Source organism: Lactuca sativa, chromosome 5 (genome assembly GCF_002870075.4).
Source record: "Lactuca sativa cultivar Salinas chromosome 5, Lsat_Salinas_v11, whole genome shotgun sequence".
In the NCBI taxonomy this organism is placed as follows: Eukaryota; Viridiplantae; Streptophyta; class Magnoliopsida; order Asterales; family Asteraceae; genus Lactuca; species Lactuca sativa.
The window spans coordinates 281,851,025-281,861,492 of NC_056627.2; the positions used below are offsets into that span (position 1 = coordinate 281,851,025).

The 10,468-nt window shown below is 32.5% G+C and overlaps 1 long non-coding RNA gene across 21 annotated transcripts; it reads right to left on the minus strand.

Annotated features, from left to right (window-relative positions):
• Window positions 1-4,673: 4,673 nt before the first annotated feature.
• Window positions 4,674-9,345, minus strand: LOC111919965 (uncharacterized). 21 transcript variants are annotated; one of them, XR_002859667.3, is made up of 11 exons: window positions 8,823-9,345; window positions 8,552-8,604; window positions 8,304-8,357; window positions 7,425-8,213; window positions 6,814-6,890; window positions 6,355-6,444; window positions 6,084-6,273; window positions 5,783-5,900; window positions 5,554-5,714; window positions 5,180-5,487; window positions 4,674-4,921 (listed from the first exon to the last, which is right to left on the minus strand). It is a non-coding gene; the product is annotated as an uncharacterized LOC111919965 (long non-coding RNA). The 21 variants fall into 21 exon arrangements; XR_006192922.2 differs by having other exon boundaries at window positions 6,196-6,273; window positions 6,364-6,444; window positions 8,485-8,604; XR_002859664.3 differs by having other exon boundaries at window positions 6,364-6,444; window positions 8,485-8,604.
• Window positions 9,346-10,468: the final 1,123 nt, after the last annotated feature.

Below are 10,468 nucleotides of genomic sequence, written 5' to 3' on the forward strand. Positions count from 1 at the left end.
GCCATGCTTGGTTATTATACATGTATTGAATTTTACTTTCCATGCTCTCCTTCGATTTAGCAGCTTCATTGCTTATCATCGCTTCCATGTAGCTAGATGGTTCATCCATATTTATCAGTGTGCAATCACTAATTAGTGCTTCTCATACAGTTTCAATATGAAAGCCATAAAACTCGGCAGAGAATTGAACCCTATCAGATTACGCTGTGGAGGAGTTGGAACTATGTCGTTTTCCTTAGAAGGTTGATCAACCTCTGGTTAAGTGTCGGTTTCAACTATTGGTCCTTCTTTTTTTGACTCGTGAATTTCTTCATGATCAATTAGGCTCCCACTAGCCTCTTTGGACATGATCTCTCTCTCTCTCTTTCTCTCTCTTAAGAAGCCCATTTGAAAAACGAATAATTTGTTCTCAGAAGTATAATAGAAAAGATATCCAAAAGACTTTTGAGGATACCCCATGAAGTAACACTTTTTCGATCTTGATTCTAGTTTATCGTTCGCCTCACGTCGCACATAAATTTCTCAACCCCAAAATTTCAAGTATGCAAGACTGGGAGGTTTCCCATTCCATATTTCGGATGGTGGCGTAGCTACCTTCTTAGTCGGTAGGAGGTTTAGGATACTTGAGGCCGTCTCAAGAGTGTAACCCCATAAAGTTATTAGAAGCGTAGCTCGAGTTAACATATATCGAACCCTATCCAGTAGCATTCGATTTCTTCTCTCAACAACACCATTTAGTTGTGTCGTTCTAGGAGGAGAAAATTGTGAAACAATTCCACAATCCTTTAGATGATGGATGAATTCAAGACTCAAGTACTCTCCACCCCTATGAGATCGAAACATCTTGATCCTTTTTACCCAGTTAGTTCTCAACTTTCTTTTGGAACTCTTTGAACACTTCAAAAGTTTCTTACTTATGATTCATTAAGTACATATAGACATATCTACTATAATCATCAATAAAAGTCACAAAACGCTTACCATGTCTAGTCGCAAATCTGAACGGCCCACATACATCAGTGTGGATTAGTTCCAGTAGTTCTTTGCCTCGTTCATATTTTCCTGTTAAATGCGCTTTTGTTATCTTGCCAAGTAAGAAAACTCACATACATCATTCGACTCTATATCAAATGATTCCAAGATCCTATCCTTTTGGAGATTGGAGAATCATTTCTTGTTTAAATGGCCAACTCGGAAATGCCATAAACATGATTTGTTCAACATATTAGAACCGGAAGAGGCAACACTCAACACTTTTATAAATATATTGTGCTTTGTTGTTGTTACTTTTTTTTTCTTTTCATCTCCGACCGTCTATAGTAAAAAGAAGCAAATTTAAGCATTTAATCCAAGATTCTAAATAATGTTAGACGTGACATGGAGGCATTGTCAACTCAAGTTTTTTCGAGCCGTAACGAGCCACATTGTTTGTAAGGCATAACTTAAGGCGGCAATTTTGTATATAATTAAAAGTTATATATATATATATATATATATATATATATATATATATATATATATATATATATATATATATATATACACACACACACACACATACATTATTATTATTTATTTTTATAAACATATACGACTTAAGGCGACAATTTCTTAAATTTTGGCGGCAAGTACAAGATTGAAGCCATGATGCGTGGTGACGAGCTTTTTAAAAACTTGATTTGATGTAACCCATATCATTTACTGTTGTAGTCATTTTAGTTTTGAAGATTGAAGGGACAATATTCCCTCCTGATTTAGAAGCAATGAAACATGTCACCGGTGACCATATAATTTTATGCGTAGGCATTAGCAAGCTAGCCTTGGCCCAATGAAACAGAATACTCTGATATAATTTTATGGAACCCTGTCACCGGTGACCATATATAAGACGTTGTCTAAACCTGGTTGTCCTCATCCTTACAAGACTTATTTAGATCAATATGAGCTGTTTTACAGCTCTTCTGAGGACGACTACAAGCTTGTATGGCTAACCCTCGGTATAAATGTCTATATATTCTCTATGAAATCCGATTCATGGAGAAAGGTCGAGGAGTCAACACCCAACGCTAGCTGCTGTTTCATATGTTGAACGAAAACTTCCACTTCCTCCGTAAATTTTTTGATGAGTTTGAAGGAGGTGGTGAAAAAATAAATGATCAAAGGACAAATTTTATGGGTTTCATGGTTTTAAGAGGGTATATTCACTTCTGCGTGGCTATTATAAATTCCATAGGTGAATATGATACGATCGAGTTTGTGGAGGATGAGCTCTACACATGCACAATATTGGGGGAGGTTGACGACAAAGACACAGCAGTACTTGTCTAGTTATGATAACCAAGAACTGCGCTGGTTACTGAGCATTGGATGAGGAATGGAAATTGGCTCATGTATTCTAGAGGGGGAGAGTATGTTTATGCACTAGATACGAAGAAGCATACCAAAGATATCATGTGCTCCATTAGTTACGCTTTTCGTCCAAGTCCAGGAGGGAAATACATGGAGACTCTTGTGTCACCCAATCTATATATGAACTGAGCACTTCTTTTTAAGGGAAAATGACTTAAAAGCCCAACGAAGTTTCCAAACCGTTCAAAAAACCCTAATCATGTTTTGTCTGTTCAAAAAAACCCAACAAACTTAACATTTTGTCTAAAAAGCCCAACTAAGTTACACTTTCCTGAAAGTCAAATAAGAGAAACAGATGACGTGACTTATTACCGTATCGATAAAATGACTTGTTAGACCAACGAAGTTTCCAAAACGTTTAAAAAACTCCAATCATGTTTTGACTGTTCAAAAAAAACCCAATAAACTTAAACAAAACAAAATTGGAATTTTCTGAAGGGTTTGGAACTTTGTTGGACTTTTTAGACAAAATGTTAAGTTCATTGGATTTTTTTGAACAGACAAAACACGATTGGGGTTTTTTGAATGGTTTGGAAACTTCCTTGGACTTTTAAGTCATTTTCCCTCTTTTTAACCTAGCTTTGGTCTTCTTTTGTTCGTTTTGTACGTTATGCATGGTGTAATGGTGTTATCTTCGAAGAATACGTAGCTTGTTACCATTACGACTTGGTTAATAAAACAGCTTTGTACGAATTGTCTTTTTGCTTTTAGTTAACTTTAATATCTATTCAAATTTATCTTACTCATCACAAGTCACTCTAATTAATCTACATAAAACTTTAAGAGATGGATTTTGGTCTTTTCCAACGATGTCAAAGGAGGCTGATTAAAACATAAAATAAATGATTAGATTAGACTTTGGGTTCAATCCATTTATTAATTGGGTTGAAAATTTTAATCCAACCCAACCTTTTTATTTAAATGGGTTGATATTTCCAACTCAACCCAACCTTTCAGATAAATGGGTTGTCACCGGGTTGACCCGTTTATGTAGTTCCCAATCCAACATATTAAATAAATTAGTTAAACTTGGATTAACCCATTTAAAACAAAACTAAATAAATAAATTAATAAATATTACACCACTAAAATTAGTTATAGACTTAAATAAAATTTTTAAATATGACAAAAACAAAATCTCAATTTACATATACAGAGAAATTGTTCAAATAACATTAAATATATGTAATTTCTAAATGATTTTTTAGAGTGACTAATGTTGTCAGTGGCAAGAAAAAAAGTAGGAATTAGGATTCTATTTTTTTAACATAAATAATAATACAAGCATTAATTTATAAACTAATACTTAGATTAATACATTATTATATTTTAATAATTATTAAATTAAATATAAATTAAAGTTAATTGGGTTGGTGGGTTGAAAACAAGTTGATAATTTTTACCCGACTCAACCTATTTAACTAAATGAGTTAGACGGGTTGACCCATTTAACTTAAATGGGTTGAAAATCTCAACCTAATCTGTTAATTTTGGGTTGAGTTCGGGTTGGATTGATGGGTTGGGTCGATTTTTGCGAGCTCTAGATTAGATATGAAAGAGAGAGGGGGTGGGGGTAGGGCGGAAAAGTTATGATGTAAAAAGAACTAAATAAAAATGATTTATAATCCACTGGTATCGAAGAAAGTAAGGTGCAGTTTGTTTTTTGAAAAAAAAAAAAAAAAACATCTTCAGACCTTTTATTGTTGTGCAGCACAGCACATGTGCAACACTTTTCATCTCACAGTTGTTTGCTTTTTAGAAGTTTTCAGAGTAAAAAACCGTGCATGTGTTCTGTTTTACACAACACTTGTATTGCCTCTTTCAACCTCTTCTTTTTTCTTGCTGAAAATTTTTATTATATGTTGTTGAATTGTTATTTTATCTTTTTTTTCGTTCTTTTTGTTTATTCTTGTTAAAAAAATTCATTTTTTATATTGAATAATAATAATTTTTTGATGAAATATCATTATTTTTTGCTAAAATATATTTATTTTTTGTTGAAATAAAATTATTTTTTGCTGGAATATCATAAATTATTACTGAAATATAATACATTATTAAATTTTTAGTGTTAAAAAACTATTTTTTGTTTATAAAATCAGTTTATTTTTTTTTAATATCTGCAGCTACATTCAGATGTTAAAAAAACAAACACGCTTCTTATTACAGTCTGCAATCGTTTGGTCCACCTCTTCTATTACAGAGGATTGCAGAGATGGTCCACAGACTTTATAAATTTTTGTTTCAAAAAAACAAACAACATCTAAGTTGTGATTTTCACTAGATATATACAAAGATTAAATACATGAACAAGTTTTACATGTATAAAGACAATGATAATAATAATAATAATAATAATAATAATAATAATAATAATAATAACTAGATGGGGAACCCCCGCGTTGCGGGGGTCGGATGCGACAATTTTTCCGTTGTTTGTTCTTTGTAAATGTTATTCGATCAACTATTTGTTTATAGTTTGAGTTGCTCATTCCTTCTCTCTTTAATTGATCTATAAATAAATAAATAGATAAGAAATAAAAAACCATCAATGAATCTGTAAGCAAAGTAAGAAAATTGTTAGATTATTTATGTAATTTCAATTAAAAATCATAGCCTACTCATTCCTTCCCTCTTTAACTGAAATAGAATAAAAATACAACACATTTTGACAAATTCTGGCAATGGAAATCATATATCATAAACCAAAATAACCAACATTGCATTCAAACGATAAAACGGAAAGTATATTATTGAGAATGAAAATGACCTTTCGGTAGATTGCCCTCCTGTATTCCACCTTCCACCTCCACCCACCTCCATCTCCAGGGTCCAATGATGCTTCTCCATCTATCCATCCTTTAAATGATATGAAGCATTCATTCTTAGCCTTGTAAAGAACAGAGCATATAAAAGACGTAATAGGAATCTTTTTGAAATCTGTATATATTCAATCAGTTCCATGCCTGGTCGTTGTCGACACTCCACAGGCTTTGCATCCCAGTTGGTTTACTCCAAAATTCTAACAGTTCGGCTTCTTCAACATTGAAACAATGCTCCTTGACTTTTATATGATAACTGCAACAGAAAAACACAGAGTTAACTATCTGAACAAATTCAGTAACAATCAAGAAAGAAACATACCTTGGATTGATTAAAAGATCCAATGTTTCATCATTTTATTTATTAGGAAAATACACAAAATTTGCATAGTTGAAACTTTGAAGGCATTTGAAGTTCTCAACATCCTTTATGCATCAAATGCTTATAAGCTCCAGGCTGATGCATTGCTTTGCTGCCACAATCTAAAACAAATATATTCATAATTTGTTTTTTTGGAAATAATATTATTAAATATAGCAAATCTACTTACAATAGAAGGAATGACAAATAATCCAGCTTGAGGCAGAGTGGTCCTAACCTATTACACATGTTGTTGATAATTCCAAAATTACCCTTATCAGCAAAAAAAATGTAGCATCTAACCTAACCTATTACAAAATAAAAAATAAGACAAAATGAAAAACAAAGTATAAGACATCAGGTAATTTCCACAAAAAAAAAAAGTATAAACGAAAACTCATAAAATATTACTTCTATAGACTCACATCCAAGTCATGTTTCATTAATACATACAACAATTTGTTCCATTTCATCAAAAGAAGGGATCATACCAAAAACATACATATTCCATGATGTTCCTTTTTGACAAATAGTCAGAAAGTGATTCCGTGCATCTCCAATCTAAAGTCTTGTTACAGGAATGATGCATCTCGTATAACATACCTGATAATCAAACTTCTAATCACAAAACCAGCCAAGAAGCATTGATTAGTTCCTCATCAATGTGTGGGTTTGTCATACCTACAGTATATAGGTACATACTATTACATGATCATACATCCATATCTTATTCTTTTAATGAAGTATTAAATACAACGTCACCATCTTTACTCTCAGAATCAGCAAATGATTTGGCCTTCGAAGTGGATCCATCTTCAAGCACAACTCTAGCATCTGAGACCTTCTAAGGAGCTACATAAAACCTTCCATTAGGTGAAGCTAAGTGAATTTGGTAACAGATAATCAAATTTAAGGAGCACCCATGGAGTCATTATAAATTTATGATTTTTGTCATGTTCATAAAGGTAGAAAGATAAGGGTGCGATAAATCTTTAAAATTGTCATTATCTGAATGATAAAATGGGTTATGTGAAGTGTATATCATTAATAAATTTCACCAATAATAGTGATTTTTTTATTTCAACATATAAACTAAAAAAACCCTAAAATATAACCAATATTATAAACTGAAATTAACTGTTGCTTGTAGATTTGTGACCCTAGTTATGGTCTAACTAAAAATCACTCAGTAACAATTTGTCGTTTTTTCTTGAATCGAACCTGATTGCTTCGCCATATCTCTTGTTTTTCAAAATAGCGCCAATCTTAGCATATGTCGCTCTGGACCGACAAGTTGTCTGCATTATGCAGTATTTTTTTTATCATATCAGCATATGTTGCACTTTAGATAAATTTCTGTATAATTATCAACTTATCTGAATTTTCTATTTTATAAAATATTAAAAAAATAAATTAAAATAACAATATGATGGAAATTAAAAAGGGTATTTCAGTCATTCGTACAAATGACCCAGGATTGGAATTGAATTCCATGACTTTGTGGAAGGGAAGTTGAATTCCTTTCGTGTGGAATTTTCTAATTCCAGCGGAAATCAATTCCACACTTATTTTCAACTATATGGAATGGATCTGAATTCAAGATCCCATAGAATGTAGTTGTCTTTGTTATAAGTTTTTTAGTAAGGGTATTTTAGTCATATAAAAAGATTAGTAGGTGATCATTGATCCTATAGATAGCAGGTTCATGAGTCTCACCAACTTTGTGGTGTCTAACATTCACAGCATGTTCATATTCAAGAAAAAGAAAAATATAAAATGAAACATTAAAAAAAGAGAAATATAAAAGTATCAAAAAGTATTTGATATTTTACCTTCAAATGACTTTTTTCTTAGAAAATCCATTTGTTGACCTCAGTAGGAAACTGTGCATTTCCACATTTTGCATAGCTTCCCGACTCGCATGCCAACCAAATACAAATTGAATATAATCACAATCGATAAAAGACAATAAAAAGGATAGAATTGTCAATACAACAAAATAAAGGTGCATAATACCAATTGCTCTAATTAAATTAAATTAAAAATGAAAGTTGGATGTTATATTTGGGTAAAGAATAATGTGTTCAGTTGTTTGTGGCAAAAACATAAACTATACTGCTATTTCTAGCACTTTACCATTGATTGGGGTACAAACATAGTTTCTGCTTTAGCCACACACAAACAAAGATTATACTTTCGAAAAAGACTACCCAGTTATAGAAATGTAGGTCCAAAGTACGATGCTTTAATAGGAAAAAAAAATTAAAATAAACTGTTGTCATATAAAGAAATATCATGTATTTTGATGTTTCTTTGCATTTAGCCCATGCATTATATAAAAAAATCTATTATATTACTTCCCGTTATAACACTGTCAATGGAAAATATTTAGTGGTAAGTTATAACTGGATAAACCTTTTGGGGTACAATGTAATTTCTATGTGAAATAGTAAAGAAATGGTAAACTTTTTAAGCTTTTTCATGTTATTTTTTTTAGCTTTTAAAAAGATTTTAAACCTTCAAAATGGCAGAAGTGGAAGAAACTATAATGAAATACATTACTAAATCTTGAATTTAACCCACGTCTGAAGCCATACAATTTCATCCATCCTGCATTTATACTGTGGCACATTGCACAAATCAGTTAAACTATATAGATACATGTAAAGATGGTCAAAGATACATGTAGAGGTGGTTAAATGAAGCATTACCCACTTCAATGCGTCCGATTTCTCCTTACATACCATCAATCCACATCCTTTAACCTATAAATACATAAAAAGGAATGTTAATCAAATAATAACCATTCTGTTTTGCTTCATATTAAAACTAATCAACACTAATGAAAAAGCCCTAAAGAAAAATTATTATCTCCAAATGACAGTTAATTACTTGAATAACTAAACAAAATGAAGCCCTAAGGACACAAATTTACAAAAGGAATCCCTCTTTCCATCACCAGAAGTCATTGGCTGCCATTCAAATTTCAAAATTCCTCTCATATTGATGTACCTGAACATCAGCCAACCAACTTCATAAGTAAATAAAGACAAACAACCAATGAATTGACAAAAGATAATTAAGAAACTCCATAAAAATCCAAATAGCCGAACACCAGGCTATAAACATCTACTAAACTTCAAGGAAATTGAAAGGGAGTGGATTCTTGAATATATGAATGGAATAAAATACTTTCCAGTACTTATCCTCAACAACCTATTAGTATGTACCTTCGTTTGTGTGTAAATCTAGGGTATTATGCCTGTGATCGCAAACCAAATAGAGACATTGAGGTGGAGCGGTGGTGTATTTGTGGGTTGGTGGTGGCTAAGACATGTGCAATAACGGTGAAGGCTAGGGTTTCTGAAGAGGCGATGCTGGAGAGATGGTAGTCCGATAATTGTGCGATGATTGCAGGTATAGTGGAAGAGGTACGACGGACTGGTGGTTGGATGAAGATGGAGTGTGGTGGTATGTGGTAGAGCATCCTGGCCTAATTACTCCCATAGGAAAACCAATATTCTTCACCGATTTTTTTAATCTTCAACCTTCTGTGAATGCTCCCATGTTTTGAGTCTTGAGTGAGGTAGACAGCGGCAACGGGATGACGGTGGTTTAAGCACGCGAAGATCGGCGATGCAGATGAAGCACCAGTGGCGATTAGAAGGGAGATGCAGAGTTGGAGAAGGATCGACGTAGAGAAGGTTGGAGAAGGGTAACAAAAGAGGCGTTGGGGGTGTTGGCTAATCTTTGGAGCCAAAATCTTTTGGCAAAATTTATAAAAAGTCAGGATTTTCAATCTTTTCAAAAGGTTAGACCTTTTCAAAAGGTCAGTTTTCTTATATCAAAAATCAAAAAGTTGTTTTTAAATGATTTTATCAAACATCTTTTTCAGTTTATCTTTTTCAAAAAAAAACTTTTGAACTCTTAAAAGATAAGTCAAACACCCTTTTGGTGGTGAGCGATCGCCTGTAGGGCAGTGGTGGAGAGACCCTTTTTAGGTTTATCTGAAACGAAGAATCTAAAGTAGTTATAATAAAAGAGAAGAAAAGATAGCTGAAACGGTGACCATGGTTGGTTGACTAACTCAGGTAAAACCAGAGATAACAAAAAAGCAAAAAGGAAAATATCTACTGAAGGACCAAACTGTAATTCACTTAATAAACGGGGACCAATTCTGCCAACTCCTTATGAGTATAATGTTGTTTTTCTTCATAAGTTTAATATATAATAATAATAATAATAAAATATGAATACATATTAGCCACAAATAATATGCCACATATTTATTGCATATTAATACCTTAGATTGTCTCTCAACTTCTTTAGCATCACATAAATTAAACCTTAAGCTGGTGGGTATAGGCCAAGCCGTTGAGAGATGTTGTGTTGCCAGATCATCATCTTCTTGAAGGAAACGGGGGTTGACAAGGAGGAAGAAATGGAGCAACTATGTTGAGGTGAAGAAAATAGAGGAAGAAAAGAAGAAGAACGTCATGTTGCTACTCGTTATCGTGAACAAGGGAAGCCACATAACGCTCAAAAAGTAATGTTGGGGTGTTGTGCAGCTATGGTAACGGCGTTTTCAACCGTTTTTCGGTGTCCAGGTCATAAAAACGGGAATGGATGTTTCCCAGTTCGAATAGTCTTAAAGTGAAGCAAATTGTTTCGATAGCAAGTAGCACTTGAGCTCTAAACCACCATCATATGATTCATATCCTCTTTCAAACTTTTTCAAATTAGAAAAAAAAAACTATATTTATTGATATATAATAATATTATAAAAAAGAGTTACTCCAAAAAAATATATAAAAAGAATTAACTAAAATAAATTAATAATCTAATAAAACAATATTTATTAATATATAATATTATA